This window comes from Epinephelus fuscoguttatus, linkage group LG7 (assembly GCF_011397635.1).
Source record: "Epinephelus fuscoguttatus linkage group LG7, E.fuscoguttatus.final_Chr_v1".
NCBI lineage: Eukaryota > Metazoa > Chordata > Actinopteri > Perciformes > Serranidae > Epinephelus > Epinephelus fuscoguttatus.
In genome coordinates, this window is record NC_064758.1 from 4,291,053 (window position 1) to 4,308,326 (window position 17,274).

General features: G+C 41.1%; 1 protein-coding gene across 1 annotated transcript in view; it reads right to left on the minus strand.

Annotated features, from left to right (window-relative positions):
• dedd (death effector domain containing) overlaps window positions 1-16,495 on the minus strand; it is a 45,127-nt gene extending 28,632 nt beyond the window's left edge. The window contains exon 1 of the mRNA XM_049581742.1: window positions 16,196-16,495. The gene's annotated coding sequence lies outside the window, so the exon portion shown is untranslated. The remainder of the gene's footprint in view (window positions 1-16,195) is intronic.
• Window positions 16,496-17,274: the final 779 nt, after the last annotated feature.

A 17,274-nucleotide genomic window follows, 5' to 3' on the forward strand; every position in this document is an offset into this window, starting at 1 on the left:
TATCATATGGCCATTTGGACTACACTTACACTACACCATAACACCAGCAAAGACTAATTTAGCTAACTAAAGCAAAATTTATGTAAACTAGGGTGAAAAGACATCTCTGATTTCCGGGAACAGACTCCATTTTGGATGGCCTGTCCCTATGTCTCCACTTCTTGCAGAGCTGCCAACTTTCATGCATTGACTGTGTGTTTCACGCAATTAATACTTTTCACATGTTCTCACGCAGAGAAAAACAAACTGACAACTAGGGATGCACAATATTGGATTTTTGCCGATATCAGATATGCCGATATACTACAACTTTACTTTTTCCCCACGTAATTTTAGTGATCATCAAGTCTCTTCTGTAGTGGAGTTATCATCATATTATGCATGGATACGCTTATCGTGATGGCCCCCCAGCAGATGGAGATACGAAATACAATGCTTTTCAATGTATATAATATTAATTCATTGTGCATAAACAAGAAAAAGCATGTTGGCCAATTCCATATTCGGATAACAAATCAAAAATTTTGCTCGGGTTTGGCCCACTTGACATGCTGCTGTGTTGTGCTATGGCCTGTTCAATAGACTTGCACCGATTACAATTTTTTGGGCCAATACCAATTTCCAATTTGCAGTGTTTAGATGGCCGATTCCGATTTTGGCCGATTCCGATTTCATTTTTTTCAAACCACTTTATAGCACACGATTATATTTGGGACGTGCCTGACGTGCTGACGTATTGCGATAAGCGAGTTGTGTCATTTCCGGTGTTTCTGTGACAGCGTCTCTGTACTGCTCTGGTGAATTCTAGTAGCCTGTTTTCTCACTTCAGTTGCTTTAACGTCTACTTCAAGTCTTAACCCACACTAGTTCTGTTTAAGCACTTATAGCTCTCCTCCTTTCTACGACTTTCTCGCTAATCTCTTAGCTGTTGTTTGCACGTTACTAGCCTTGGTAGCTACATTAGCTTTAAAGTTAGCGATGGCTTCTCCCTCTGCTCTTTCTTGCTCGGTGTGCCAAATGTTCAGTTATGCCTCTGCCTCCTTTAGCGACAGTGGTAATTGTAACAAGTGTAGCTTATTTGCTGCGTTGGAGGCGAGGCTTAGTGAATTAGAAGCGCGGCTCCGCACCATGGAAAACCATTCAGTAGCTACGGTAGTTAGCCAGCCCCTTGTAGCCGGTGCGGAGCCACATAGCATAGCCTTAGCCTCTGCTAACTGTCCTCCGGTAACTCCTGTTCAGCCGGGAGGTTGGGTTACGATTCGCCAGAAGTACAGCTCCAAGCCGAAGCCCACGGCTCACCACCAGCCTGTTCACGTTTCCAACCGCTTTTCCCCACTCAGCGACACACCCTCTGAGGATAAAACTCTGGTTATTGGCAGCTCTATTCTGAGAAATGTGAAGTTAGCAACACCAGCGGCCATAGTCAAATGTATCCCTGGGGCCAGAGCGGGCGACATTGAATCTAATTTAAAACTGCTGGCTAAAGCTAAACGTAGATTCAGTAAGATTGTTATTCACATCGGTGTCAATGACACCCGGTTACGCCAATCGGAGGTCACTAAAATTAATATTGCCTCGGTGTGTGAATATGCAAAAACGATGTCGGACTCCGTAGTTTTCTCTGGACCCCTCCCAAATCTGACCAGTGATGACATGTTTAGCCGCATCATTTAATCGCTGGCTGTCCAGGTGGTGTCCAGCAAACGATGTGGGTTTCGTTAATAATTGGCAAACTTTTTGGGGAAAACCTGGTCTTATTAGGAGAGACGGCATTCATCCCACTTTGGATGGAGCTGCTCTCATTTCTAGGAACCTGGCAAACTTAAATAGTAATTTAAATCCCTGACAACCCAGAGTTGAGACCAGGACTCAGAGTCGCAGTCCTATACGCCTCTCTGAGCTTCTAGTTCAGTTACCCAGCCATAGTTTTCATAGTTTTATACAAACGGTGTCTGTCCCCCGACCACCTAAATTATTTAAATCTGAAATTAAACAAAGAGGAGTTGTGCATAACAACCTCATAAAAATTAAAACCTCTTCTGTGACAGAAAGACAAAACAGGAGAATTAAATGCCTGTTAAATATCAGGTCTCTATCTGATATCTGAAACCTGGCTGTGTCCAGATGAATATGTAAGTCTAAATGAATCCACTCCTCCCAGTCATAATAATACCCACATTCCTCGAGGCAGTGGCCGAGGAGGGGGAGTTGCAGCCATTTTTAACTCTAGCCTGTTAATCAGCCCTAAACCTAAACTAGATTATAATTCATTTGAAAGCCTCGTTCTTAGTCTTTTACATCCGACCTGGAAAACCTCGCAGCCACTTTTATTTGTTATAGTGTACCGTGCTCCTGGCCCGTATTCTGAATTTGTATCTGAATTCTCAGAGTTTTTATCCAGTTTAGTTCTTAAATCAGATAAAGTTATTATTGTAGGCGATTTTAACATTCATGTCAACGTTGATAATGACTCCCTGGCTACCGCGTTTATCTCATTATTAGACTCAGTCAGGGTGTACATGAACCCACTCACTGTTTTAACCATACCCTCGATCTAGTTCTGACGTATGGAATTGAAATTGATAATCTAAAAGTCTTTCCACAGAATCCCTCGCTATTGGATCATTATCTGATTACTTTTGATTTCTTTTTACTCGATTACACGGCACTCAGCAACAGTTACTATACTAGATGTTTATCAGATAGTGCTGTCGCAAAATTTAAGGAAAAGATTACTCCGTCATTAAATTCAATACCAAGTCCCTCAGTAACAGAGGTTTCCTGTACCGACTTTGATCATTTTGTCGATAGCGCTGTAGGCTCGCTGCGAACAACACTTGACTCTGTAGCTCCTCTTAAAAAGAAGTTAAAAAAGCAAAGAAAGTTCGCTCCTTGGTATAACTCTCAAACCCATAAGTTAAAACAAATATCGCGAAAATTTGAAAGGAATTGGCGATTAACCAAACTGGAAGAATCTCATTTAATCTGGACAGACAGTCTCAAAACTTATAAGAGGGGCCTCCGCAATGCCAGAGCAAACTATTACTCAGCATTAATAGAAGACAATAAGAACAACCCCAGTTCTTTTCAGCACTGTAGCCAGGCTGACTGAGAGTCAGAGCTCTATTGAGCCTTGTATTCCTTTAGCCCTTAGCAGTAATGATTTTATGAGCTTTTTTAATGACAAAATTCTAACTATTACAGGCAAAATTCATGACCTCCTGTCCTCAGATAGTACCTATCTAACCTCAAACACAGCTGTAAAACCTAATATATATTTAGATTGCTTCTCCCCAATTTCTCTTCAAGAATTGACCGCATTGATTTCTTCATCTAAATCATCAACGTGTCTCTTAGACCCCATCCCAACTAGGCTACTTAAGGAGGTCTTTCCTTTAGTTAACACTCATATATTAGATATGATCAATATATCCTTATTAACAGGCTATGTACCACAGTCTTTTAAGGTAGCTGTAATTAAACCTCTACTAAAAAAGCCCACCCTGGATCCAGAGGTGTTAGCCAACTATAGACCAATATCTAATCTTCCCTTTATGTCAAAGATCCTTGAGAAAGTAGTTGCAGACCAGCTGTGTGATTTTCTCCATGATAATAATCTATTTGAGGAATTTCAGTCAGGATTTAGAGTGCATCATAGCACTGAGACAGCACTAGTTAAAATTACAAACGACCTTCTGATTGCTTCAGACAAAGGACTCGTCTCTGTACTTGTTTTATTAGATCTTAGTGCGGCGTTTGACACAATTGACCATCAAATTCTACTGCAGAGACTGGATCAATTAATTGGCCTAAAAGGTTCTGCACTGAGCTGGTTTAAATCTTATTTATCTGATCGTTTTCAGTTTGTTCATGTTCATAATGAATCGTCCTTATGTACCAAAGTTTGTTTTGGAGTTCTGCAAGGTTCTGTGCTCGGACCAATCCTATTTACTCTATATATGCTTCCTTTAGGTAACATCATTAGCAGACCTGCCAACCTTGAAGAAAGGTTATGAGTACCACCTTACCAGACACTTGTGCGTGGTCATGAAAATATGCGGACACGGCGGCACTTTTTTGTTTTGTTTTTTTTACCATAAAAGTCAATATGCACATGTGGCAAACAGAAAAAACGAGCGTATGTTTACATATTCATATCTATAGGCCTAAGCCCCACATACGTCCATAGATGCCCAATATTTGTTTTATGGCACAGATCAAGGTCAATTTCATCAATCTGATGGTAGCATTGATCATCTGCTTAAAAAATACAGTAATATGTCCTGTTGTGACAAAAAGAAAGATTTCAAGTGGGATTCAGGGGGCTCTCCCCCGAGAAAATTTTGAAACATCACATGGCGAAATCCTATTTTCATGCAATTTCATACAGAAATAGAGAATAGATCATAGACAAGTGCATTACATCAGCATTCCTCATCATGTTCTTGTGTAGTACGACACTTATTAGAACTACTCTTTTCTTATTGCCTTGTTTTTTTCTTATAGAAATTCAGCAGACTCATCAAACAAAACGTCTTTTTATCATAAGTGTGTTATAGTTATTCAGGCAGGGCACATGGTTTCATAACACAGTTGAATGTAAATTTGTCTGCAATTTGCTTACCTTGGTACAATTCTCACCAGCAATGTATCGACGACAGGCGACTTTGACACTATTTACTTCAGTGTTTGCCCTACCATTTTATTAGGGGGGCACCTCGCCCTGCCCCCCCTTGAAGGTCAAGTTAATTTTATTTAATTTTACTTTCTATATAGTGCCAGATCACAAAGAAGTCACTTAAGGTAACCTTTCCTATAGAACCGCGCACACACACACACACACACACACACACACACACACGAGTGAACACACTAGAGGGCGTAAAAAAATAAATAAAAAAGGACTCGGTGGTGGAGTGAGATTTCTTAAACGAGCGTGAGAAGGTGATAGCGTCTACCGAACTGAACACATGGTAACTCCGGTCTGAGCTGACGGTGAGGAGCTAATAAGAGCTAACTGCTAACAGACAGAAGCTAACTGCTATGAGACTGTAGTTAACTGTTTACAGACAGAAGCTAACTGCTAAGATAGAAGCTAGCTCTAATAGACAGAAGCTAAAGTTAACTGTTTACAGACAGAAGCTAACTGCTTACAGACAGAAGCTCTCAAAGCTCTCAATTTTTGCATTTCTTACGTCATTTTACCTGTCAGCGTTGTTTGAATTGATAGAGTCATCACTGAGGACTACCCAGAGGTGTGGGCGAAGAGGGTTCATCTATCTTGACGGTGAGGGCGACAGTGTACTGTCTAACTGGATGGAAATGAATCAAGCGCATCTTTCTTAGTCAGCCGTGGATGGGAGGGCGGGGGGGCAATATGCAGCAATCTGATTGGCCGAAATCTTTTCGTTCCGCCTACGCACCTATATTCACCGGGTATCAACTTGAGTGACATCTTGCATAGACAAATACACTGAAACCGGCGAAATGCGCGATCGAATGATATGCGTACTTTTAGAGCATCAAATCGTACCAGCGTACTTTGATGTCAAAATGCGTGCCTGGTACGCAAAATGCGTACAGGTTGGCAGGTCTGCAGTAGAAATCTCACTATAAATTTCCATTGTTATGCAGATGATACACAGTTGTATTTATCGATGAAGCCAGAAGAAAGTAATCAATTAACTAAACTCCATAACTGCCTTAAAGACATAAAAACTTGGATGAGCACCAATTTCCTGATGTTAAATTCAGACAAAACTGAAGTTATTGTTCTTGGCCCCAAACAACTCAGAGACTCTTTATCTGATGACATAGTTTCTCTAGATGGCATTGCTCACGGACTGCATTTTTTCATCTGCGTAATATTGCGAAAATTAGGCCTATCCTGACCTGAAAAGATGCAGAAAAATTGGTCCACGCTTTTGTTACCTCAAGGCTGGATTACTGTAACTCTCTATTATCAGGTAGCTCTAGTAAGTCCTTAAAAACTCTCCAGCTAATTCAGAATGCAGCAGCATGTGTACTAACAGGAACTAAGAAACGAGATCATATTTCTCCTGTTTTAGCTTCTCCGCACTGGCTCCCTGTAAAATCCAGAACTGAATTTAAAATCCTACTGTTAACTTATAAAGCTCTAAATGGTCAAGCTCCGTCATATCTTAGAGAGCTCATAGTGCCATATTATTCCACCAGAACTCTACGCTCTGAGAACGCAGGGTTACTCGTGGTCCCTAAAGTCTCCAAAAGTAGATCAGGAGCCAGAGCCTTTTGCTATCAGGCTCCTCTCCTGTGGAATCATCTTCCTGTTACGGTCCGGGAGGCAGACACCGTCTTCACATTTAAGACTAGACTTAAGACTTTCCTCTTTGATAAAGCTTATAGTTAGGGCTGGCTCAGGCTTGCCCTGTACCAGCCCCTAGTTAGGCTGACTTAGGCCTAGTCTGCCGGAGGACCCCCTATAATACACCGGGCACCTTTTCACCTTCTCTCTCTCTCTCTCTCTCTCTCTCTCTCTCTCTCTCTCTCTCGTATTCTATTACTGCATCTTGCTAACTCAGCCATTCTGGATGTCACTAACTCAGCCATTCTGGATGTCACTAACTCGGCTTCTTCTCCGGAGCCTTTGTGCTCCACTGTCTCTCAGATTAACTCATATCGCAGCAGTGCCTGGACAGTGTGACGTGTGTGGTTGTGCTGCTGTCGTGGTCCTGCCAGATGCCTCCTGCTGCTGCTGCCATCATTAGTCATTAGTCATACTTCTACTATTATTATACACATATGACTATTGTCACACTTGTATACTGCCAGATATTAATACATACTTTCAACATATTGTACCGCAGTAGCCAGAACTATAACTATAATATTATTACTTTCAATAATGTTGTTGTAAGCTACTGTCATTACCTGCATCTCTCTCTCTCTCTCTTTCTCTGTCTCATTGTGTCATGTGGATTACTGTTAATTTGTTATGCTGATCTGTTCTGTACGACATCTATTGCACGTCTGTCCGTCCTGGAAGAGGGATCCCTCCTCAGTTGCTCTTCCTGAGGTTTCTAACGTTTTTTTTCCCCGTTAAAGGGGTTTTTTTGGGGAGTTTTTCCTTATCCGCTGTGAGGGTCATAAGGACAGAGGGATGTCGTATGCTGTAAAGCCCTGTGAGGCAAATTGTGATTTGTGATATTGGGCTTTATAAATAAAATTGAATTGAATTGAATAACAACTTTCTCCTTCTCTTTTTGATATGTGTGCGTGAATGCTTAAGGTGAGAAGCCGCCCATGTTTCACTTGCTCACATCGCCCAAGCCGTGAGTTGCACATGTGCGTGTGCATGCGCTGCTGATGTTACACGATGTCAATCATGCTGCACGCCGGGAATTTGACCGGCGTTTTAAATCAGCATATTTTAGACTGACTGGCCGGTCACAGGCCATGGCCAATCACGTGAAAACCGTCCCGATTCCGAGCACTGCCGATTTATCAGTGCAAGTCTACTATTCAAGTGATGGAATTTGTTATTTACGTGACAACGCCTCAACGCAACACAGGCTCCACTCCAACTGAGTGTGTGTAAATGCCGTGCTGCGGGTTCGGGTGTAATTGTCTCGGACTCATGTCGGGTTCGGTCAGGAAAATGCGGCCCGAGCCCGTTCTAGTTTGCTCACCTGTGTGTGTGTGTGTGTGTGTGTGTGTGTGTGTGTGCGCATCAGGCAGAACTCCTCCATGCAGGACACAGAGAGCAGAGGAGAATTGTAAATGTGCGACCATGTGTAGACAGAAATGACGTGCCATGGTGTAAATAAAATAAATAACATAAGGTTATTTAGTTTATTTAATAAAAGGACAAGGTATAGACCTGGGCCCATATTCACAAAGAATCCTAAGACTAAAAGTAGCTCTTAGTGACGTCATTCGAAGAAAAATCTTAGAATTCTAAGATTTTTCTTAGAATTTTCCCTTGGTAAGATAAAAGTTATTCACAAAGCATCTCAGGCCTTAAGAGAGCTCCTAAGGTGAAAAACTATTAAGAGGAGGGAGGAGGACTTTTAAGAAGCCTAAGAATGTCTTAAACAGAGAAGATGACGGAAAGACAGAGAGGAAGGAGAGATATTCTCCGTATATTGAACGACAGTGATTTAATAAGATGCTACTGGCTTGATAGTGCAGGGATAATGTTTGTGGTTGACCTTATCAGGGATTAGCTTACTTTTCCCACCCAGCGTAGTAACGCAATAACGCCCACTTTGGATTGCAGCACGTACCGGCACTTCTCACACTCATTGCTTGTGCGTGAAAGGAGAGGGAACGACGCAATGATTTGTTGGGCAATACGCTCCCAAGTCTACCTCTTCCCTTGTGCCGTGATCCCGGGACCGAATTTCCCTCTTAAAACTCCTTTGTTCTCCTCCACGAGCTGTGCCAACAGCAGGCACTGCTCTTCTGTCCAGTTCGGCTTTGTCATTCTTTTTTTCCTCCATTTCGTTCGTTGTTTTGGTCATTCTGCCAAATCAAACCGCTTTTTACAAGGAGGCCAGCAATCACAGTAATTGCTGACAGCTGAGTCTGCGTCCACCATTAATATCAAATAGATTAAGTAGTAAAATTACCAGCATGGCGAGTAAACATAGCAATAAGCAAATCAATATGCTAATCGGCATGTGAATGAGGTACGTTTAAACATTTTGAAGCTGTGTAACAATTAATTTAATTTTGCTGAGTTTCATCATCATGACATAAAATTATTTTCACGATTACACATTTCTTAATAGCTTACAGTCTAAGTTCTATGATCGGCTGATTTCACTGTCCATTCATTACTAGGAGCGCATTTTTTTTGTAACAACCAATCACAGCTTTTAGAAAACTGCGTCATACCTAGCAACGGGGTCAACCACACCTCCTTACTAAGATAAAAGTTTCTGTCCCCTCCTTGCTCAGAGTTGCTCTCAGAAACTTCCTGAATCACTCTTAAGCTAAGATTCCTTGCTAAGAATTTTTAGACTAAGTTAGGAGCTCTCTGAGAGGACTCTGAGAATCTTTGTGAATATGGACCCTGTTCTATGGGAAAGGTAACCTTAAAGGACTTATGTTGTGATCTGGCCCTATATAGAAAATAACATTAAATAAAATTTATTTGCCCTTCAAGGGGGGGTGGGAGGAGCCACACACAGACACGTGCTCACACACACACAGGTGAGCACACAAGAGTGCAGCTCGGGCGCATTTTCCTGAATGAACCCGACCCGAGTCCAAGACAATTTTGACCGAGCCTGGCCTGAACCCGACAGACTCTCTAGTGGTGGTGGTGTAATGGTGTGGGGGGATATTTTCTTGGCACACTTTGGACCCCTTAGTGCCAAATGAGCATTGTTTAAATGTCACAGCCTACCTGAGTATTGTTGCTGACCATGTCCATCCCTATATGACCACAGTGTACCCATTCTCTGATAACTATTTCCAGCAGGATAATGCGCCATGTCACAAAGCCAAATCATCTCAAACTGGTTTCTTGAACATGGCAATGAGTTCACTGTACTCCAATGGCCTCCATATCACCAGATCTCAATCCCATAGAGCAACCTTAGAATGTGGTGGAATGGGAGATTTGCATCATGGATATAGGGTTAGGGTGATGATATCATGTCAATATGGACCTAAATCTCTGAATGATGTTTCCAGCACCTTGTTGAATCTATGCCACCAAGAGTTAAGGCAGGTCTGAAGGCAGAAGGTGGTCCAACCTACTACTAGCAAGGCAGTGTTTCCGCTATATTCATTTAGCAGAAGCGGCACGCTGCTGCTAAATTACTGCCGCCGCTGCTGCTCCTTCAAAACATTTATTTTGCAAATGCACCACCACCGACATCTGTGCACTGGCACAGCGCAGCAGCCAGTGTAGTGAGGAGAGCAGCAGTGGGGGTATACGTATTCCTGTCAAATACGGCGGCGCATTATAACGGCTTAACGGTGACGGAGAAGTCGGGCTCCAGGTGAATAACTTGTTGTCATGACTGCCCAAAAGCACCTGAACAGCTGAGCCATTGCGGCACACAGTATGTGCCGCATCAGAGGAGAAACGAGCCGTTCGCACTTTAGGGACTGTTCTTTACTTATGAAGGGACTTGCCAGGGGAGGAGGGTGGCTGGTTTATTCTTATTTTCTTTATTTATTTTATTTTGATCCCCCCTATGTTCATCACTGATTGATGCTGTTTTTGAAGTATGAATAAGTCAGTAAGTAATTTATTCCATTGAAATATCATTGATGTATTATAGAAAAGTGATTTATCTTTTTATAAATGACAAAAGGCACATCTGCCTCATTTTCGCTGTGGTATCCTGATACTACTCATAACCGTGATACTTTCACTGGTATCATACTGTGAGTCCCAGTTTTGGTACCGTGACAACACTAATCTGGAGGGGGTTCATCTGCAAAAACTAATGAAAAACTAAAAAACGGCACTCGGTCAAGCATTTAATATTATTCGGCTTCGGCCACAAATTTTCATTTCGGTGCATCCCTACTCCTATTGGAATTAACGTTATTCGCGGGATCTTGAAAGTGACATCATCACTGGAACACCAGGTCAGAGTCTGTTGTCTTGAAGAATAGGGTCTCTCACCACCACCCCCGCTGCTGAAAAAATTGTTTCTTCCTAGAGGAAACACTGCAAGGTGTACCTAGTAAGTGTGTATTAGGCCTGAAAGATATATCTTTAAACCATCGCCATCGCGATGCACACGTGTGCAATATTTACATTGCGGGGCTTGCGATGTGGCTTGCCCTAATTAAATTAAGCATGCACGTTTAAATTGCTGAGTGATGCACGTAAAACTCGCTTCCATTTTAATGACTGACCAAGAAAATGTGTCTAATTTGTTGGAATAAAGAATAAATGGGCTATTCAAGTGCTGGAATGTTATTTACGTGACAACGCCTGAACGCAACACAGACTCCGCTCCATTGACTGTGTGCACAGTGCCATGCTGCAGGTTCAGGCCTGGCTCGGTTATAAATGTCTTGGACTCGGGAAAATGCGGCTCGAGCCGCACTCTAGTCTGCTCACCTGTGTCTGTGTGTGCACACATGTTTGTGTGTGTGAGCACATGTGTGCACATCGGGGCCTAACTCCGCCATGCACTAAGGCTGTGCAATTAATCATCTGGTGATCACGATTACGGTTTTGAGGTCAGACGATTTCAAAATTAATGAAATCGCCTGGAGATGTTATTTTGACTTCCATGGAAGCTGCGTGTGCGCAATACAGTCCCCTCCTCTCTTCTATTCACTCCACGAGCCAGTCAAGTAGGTGAACTACAAATAATGTGACGGGCAGGTGATCGTGGAAGATTTCAAAAACAGCGCATGGAAAATGGCAGAGGGAGAGCAAGGTTGGTCCGTGTGTGTGTGTGTGTGTGTGTGTGTGTGCGCGCGCGCATCGGGGCCGAACTCCGCTGTGCGCGACGCAGAGAGCAGAGGAGAATTGTAAACGTGCTACCACATAGAGACAGAAATGACATGCTGCCATGTAAACAATTTAAGTCATCACGTGCGTGATTTCAATTTTGACCAAAATAATCGTGCTCATGATTTTTTCCATAATTGGGCAGCCCTCCCGTGTGCAATACAGAGAGCAGAGGAGAATTGTAAAGGCGTGACCATGTAGAGACTACGGCCTAACCGATTTATCGGCCGGTCGATTTAATCAGCCCATTATAGCCATTAGAGAATAATCGGCAATCGGCCAATTGACGCCGATGTTAACACTTATATTTTCATCACTAATAAAATGCAGAATGTTTTACTTAGAAATGATGTCCTTGTGTTATTTTTTGCACTGTAACCTACCTCTGTTAAATTGGCAATAATAAGAAGAACTCTGGTACTGCGAACATACATGTGAATGTCTTAATTCATATAGACTTTGCATGATTTATTTCCTAGAGGTTTACTGCCTTTTTGCACATCATAGTTTTAATTTATTTTGTGTTCAAATTGTTCATATGCTGCTTGTTCCACACAATTTCTGATAATAAAAGTGTTTGAAAACAGTAAAATGTTCTTCCATCAATTTATATCTTTGTAACGAGCGTTTGAACTATATTTAAGCCATCAAAAGCAGGTATTTTGGGGGGGATTTAAATTGAAAAATGTAAAAATTTAATCGGCCGATATATCAGTTATTGGATGTTTTTATTTCATAATATCGGAATTGGCATCGGCCCCAAAAAATCCATATCGGTCAGGCCCTAGTACAGAGAGACAGACAGACAGAGATGACATGCTGTTGTGTAAACAATATAAGTAGTAAGTATAAGGTGAAACATGTCACCGTATAACATGATAAATAGTATAATGTTATGTTATTATATGAAGCGCCTGTCGCGCACAATAATATAACTTTTGTAGGGATAAACCGAAATGAAAATTTGTGGCCAAAGCCGAAGCCGAATAATATTAAACGCTTGGCCGAATACCGAGTACCAAATACCAAATGCCTTTTTTTTTCATTAGTTTTTGCAGATGAACCCCCTCCAGATAAGTGTTGTCACGGTACCAAAACTGGGACCCACAGTACGATACCAGTGAAAGTATCACGGTTCTGAGTAGGGTTGGGAATCTCTCTGTGATAGACGATTCAATACGTATCTAGATACACGGGTTACGATACAATTCAAAAAAGATATTTTAATACAGAACAATTTGACACGATTCGATACAGTGTAGAAACGTTACGATTCGATATGATTTGATACGATTCTATGGTTAACATTTGTTGATGTAGACATTAATCATATATTATAAAATAAAGAAGCCAATTCTATAAAAGTGACATTCTTACAGTATTTTCAAATTTGTAAAAGACCACATCCCCAAGCATTGTTTCTGTATGGCACTGACCAAAATAAAATAAAAAGACAAACAACAACAAAATCACACATTGTCTGTGTTTTTGTATGTATCTTATATGGACTTGAGTCTGGAATAAAGTTTATCATAACGCTGTACAATATAAACATAAAGCAGAATTAAATAATAACATGCAATGTAGGGGCAGAATCTGACATCTCCTGTTATAAGTTGATATCATGGACTGTGATGACTAGCAGCATATCACTGACAGCATGTCAGACTGTTTCTCTGTGTTTGCTACACTCTGTGTTTGTCATTTATAAAAAGATAAATCACTTTTCTATAATACATCAATGATATTTCAATGGAATAAATTACTTATTGACTTGTTCATACTTCAAAAACAGCATCAATAAGTGATTAACATAGGGGGGATCAAAGCAAAATAAATAAATGAAATATAAATCAACCAGCCTCCCTCCTCCTCTGACAAGTAAAGAACAGTCCCTTAAGTGCGGTGAGGTTTGTGGAAATGTGAACGGCTTGTTTCTCCTCTGACACGTCACATACCTGTGCGCTGGTTCAGGTATTTTTGGGCAGTCATGACACCAAGGAAGACTTCTTGGACCTGGAGCCGGGCTTCTCGGTTGCCGGTAAGCCGTTATCTTGCGCCGCGGAGCACTATGGCCGCCGTATTTGACAGGAATACGTATTTCTGTCTGTGTCTGTGACCCCCCGTTCAAATCACAACCGGAAGGATTCGCCTTTAGTTTCTGCTGCGGCTTAGCTGCTCCCTGGTTTATCCAACCAGCATTAGCTTCTGTTCCTCAGCTCCACCGGTCAAGCTGGCGCTGATGTTTACATCCATTATCGTTGTCAGTAATGCCTGTTACGGAGCATGCCGCCGGCTCTCGGGTTGTTTTCGAGATGCAAACTGTTAAAGCCAGTCAACCGATTGCTAGTCTCGCGATACCCGATCCATGACTCTAGAATCGATTCATCTAAGGATTCATGGCTGATTCGTATCGATTGAGAGGGCTGCTACCAACGTAGCCGTATCTCTCGCTTGTCAAACCGGATATCCGGTCGTATCACTTAATCATTCCCAACCCTAGTTCTGAGTAGTATCAGGATACCACAGCAAAAATGAGGCAGATGTGCCTTTTGTCATTTATAGAAAGATAAATCACTTTTCTATAATACATCAATGATATTTCAATGGAATAAATTACTTACTGACTTACTCATACTTCAATAACAGCATCAATAAGTGATTAACATAGGGGAGATCAAAATAAAATAAATAAATGAAATAAAAATCAACCAGCCACCCTCCTCCCCTGACAAGTCCCTTCATAAGTAAAGAACAGTCCCTAAAGTGCGGTGAGGTTTGTAGGCCATTACCTGCCACAAAGAGTAATGTGAACGGCTCGTTTCTCCTCTGATACGCCACATACTGTGTGCCGCCATGGCTTGGCTGTTCAGGTATTTTTGGGCAGTTACGACAACAAGTTATTCACCTGGAGCCCGACTTCTCCGTCGCCGGTAAGCCGTTATCATGCGCCGCCGTATTTGACAGGAATATGTATTCCTGTCTGTGTCTGTGTCTGTGACCCCTGTTCAACCCACAACCAGTGGGATTCGCCGTTTCGTTGCTGCTGCTGGTTAAAATCTGTAACATTACTCACACAGCGTGATGAATGATTTATTTTGCCCGCACAAAACTATTTTTAGTCGCAAATGCGAGTGCGGTGACGGACGGAGTAAAATATCGCCACACTGCCGACATTTCACTCCATCCGTCACCGCACGCTGTTTGATTGCGTTATAAAAACACGCCGCTATTATTCGGCCTTTGCATCCAATCCGATACCGAGTCCTTTATTTTGAAACCAAGTTAAACCAAGTTATTTTTTATTTAAATAGTATCCAAAAAGCTTATTGGTGGTTCAGCAGCACAAAATGTAAACAAACTGTGAATTGTAAACAAATTGTCCCTCCAGAGTTGCCGTAGGGCTGTGGTGGGCGAGGTTCTGCCGTTAGGTGTGGCTGTGTTGCTCGGAATAAAGAGAGAAGCGGTGGCCACTGAACCTGTTGTCTCGACTGCTGTCCATCTATTGCTCATTAGCTGCACTCAGTTAGGCGAACCCAGGACGCTCGCTTACAATACATTGGAAAGCGGAGGCAACAATGCACAACATAGATGAAAAACCTGGCCATTTTTGTTGTTTTGATACCTCTGATCTTTTATTACCGATTCCCATTTTGTAAAAATAACACGATCTGGGCCGACACCCGATCCACATCCCTAGGGGAAACACTGAAAGAGATGGTGGTTTCACTCAACAAATGCCTATTTTCAGTACATTTTATGCTGTTGCATTCAAAGCAATATCAGCCTAATAATTCCAGAATGATTAATTCTCAACAAGTAGAGCTACTTAAGTCATCTGGTGGAAAATAATGCATCCTTAAAAATACATATATATAAATTGCAATATACATCGCTGGGGGCAAAAAAAATAAATAAATCGCAATGTCAATTTTCCACAATACCGTGCAGCCCTAGTGTGTATGAGTGTATAGTAACACTGACTGGAGTGACAGATGAGCTTTAACCTGCCATTTCAGCCATTAAAATATAGAAGAGATAGAATATTAACAAGAAATACATTTAAGCTATATGCTGTACATACATACGTATACATACACACCTATGTGTATATATATATATATATATATATATATATATATATATATACACACATACATACATAGATACACACACACACACACACACATATATATATCTATATATATATATATATATATATATATATATATATATATATACACACATATATATACACATACACACAACCACACATACATATCACTGAAAGAAGTTCGTTTATACTATAAACCAAACAAACAACATACAAACACACTCTTCCACTGGCTAATGTTCGATGCCTGACGGAAGTGAGCTAACAGGCTATCGATTCTTATCTGGAAATTTACATCACATGCAATATGTTTAAGTGTTGTCGCTGAGGTTACACAACAAGGCAAGGAACTGTCCGCTGTTCCGTGTTTTGCTTTTTGCCACTAAATTGCTCAGACTTTGTTGCGGTCCCATAAATGTGCACATAATAACGATGCAAACCCCCTGATATGCTTCTTGGTTTGTTGTGACTGCTCATCGCTAGCCTTGACGTTGCTGTACGTTTGCAACAACGTTAGCAAACTAACTTACATAAAGCCAAGTAAAGACGACAATCAAAACAAGGTAATGTTATAATAAAAATAGTATAGAATATTAATAATTTGACATTACCTCGTGTTTTTGGATTTTCTTGATAAGTCCGACACTGTCACAGTTCGGTGGGCAGCTAACGCGAAGTTAGCTTCCCAGAGTTTAACAGCACAGCGAAGCTTCTTTCAGAGCAGGAAACGGTTCCGTTTGAGTGTTTGGATCAACTACACGATAAATGCTCGACAGATGTATTTCCAGTCTCTTGGTGTGCGGTACGGCTCACTTCAGGCCAGCCATTAGAATTGGTTTAATGGTTTTAGTCTTCAGACAGACATCATGGAAAAAATAAGCAGACAATCTCCGTTCTTCAGCTAAAATGAAAGAACTTCCAGGTCATGGTACAGTTCACTTCCGGTGTTATAGACGAATTCGGTGAGCCACTTGTGTATGCCGCCACCTTTACACCCTCTCATATTGAACCATTTTTAGACAATATTTCAGCAGATTCTAGAAAAATAAATGATGATCTTAGAGTCTCGTGAAGAGGAGATATCATTGGCTGAAATTAGTGAATGTATTAAATCCCTTAAAGAAAACAAATCTGGTAATGACGGTTTGACAGGGGAATTTTACGAGACTTTCAATCTTAAACTTGCTCCTTTCCTATTAGCCATGTTTAAAGAATCCATTCAAAAAGGTGAGCTCCCTCCTACTTTAAGGCAAGGAGTAATCACGTTAATTCCCAAACCAAAAAAGACAGATTACACATAGGAAATTGGAGGCCTATCAATCCGCTGAACAATGATGCAAAATTATTTGCTTTAATTTTTGCTAGGAGGTTAAAACATGGATTAGATCAAATAATAGATACAGAGCAATCTGGTTTCATACAAAAAAGACATATTAGCAATAATATTCAACTGATACTGGATATGATAGATTATCGTGATTTAATACCAGATGAAAGTTTTATCTTATTTATTGATTTCTACAAAGCCTTTGACACAATTGAACACGAGTTCATTTTTAAAACCATCTCTTTTTTTGGCTTTGGAGAATATTTCTGTACTGCAATTCAAACTCTATATGAGAACTCTTCCAGCTCTGTAAAACTGAAATGTGGTACATCAAGTCGATTTGACATTCATCGTGGTATTAGA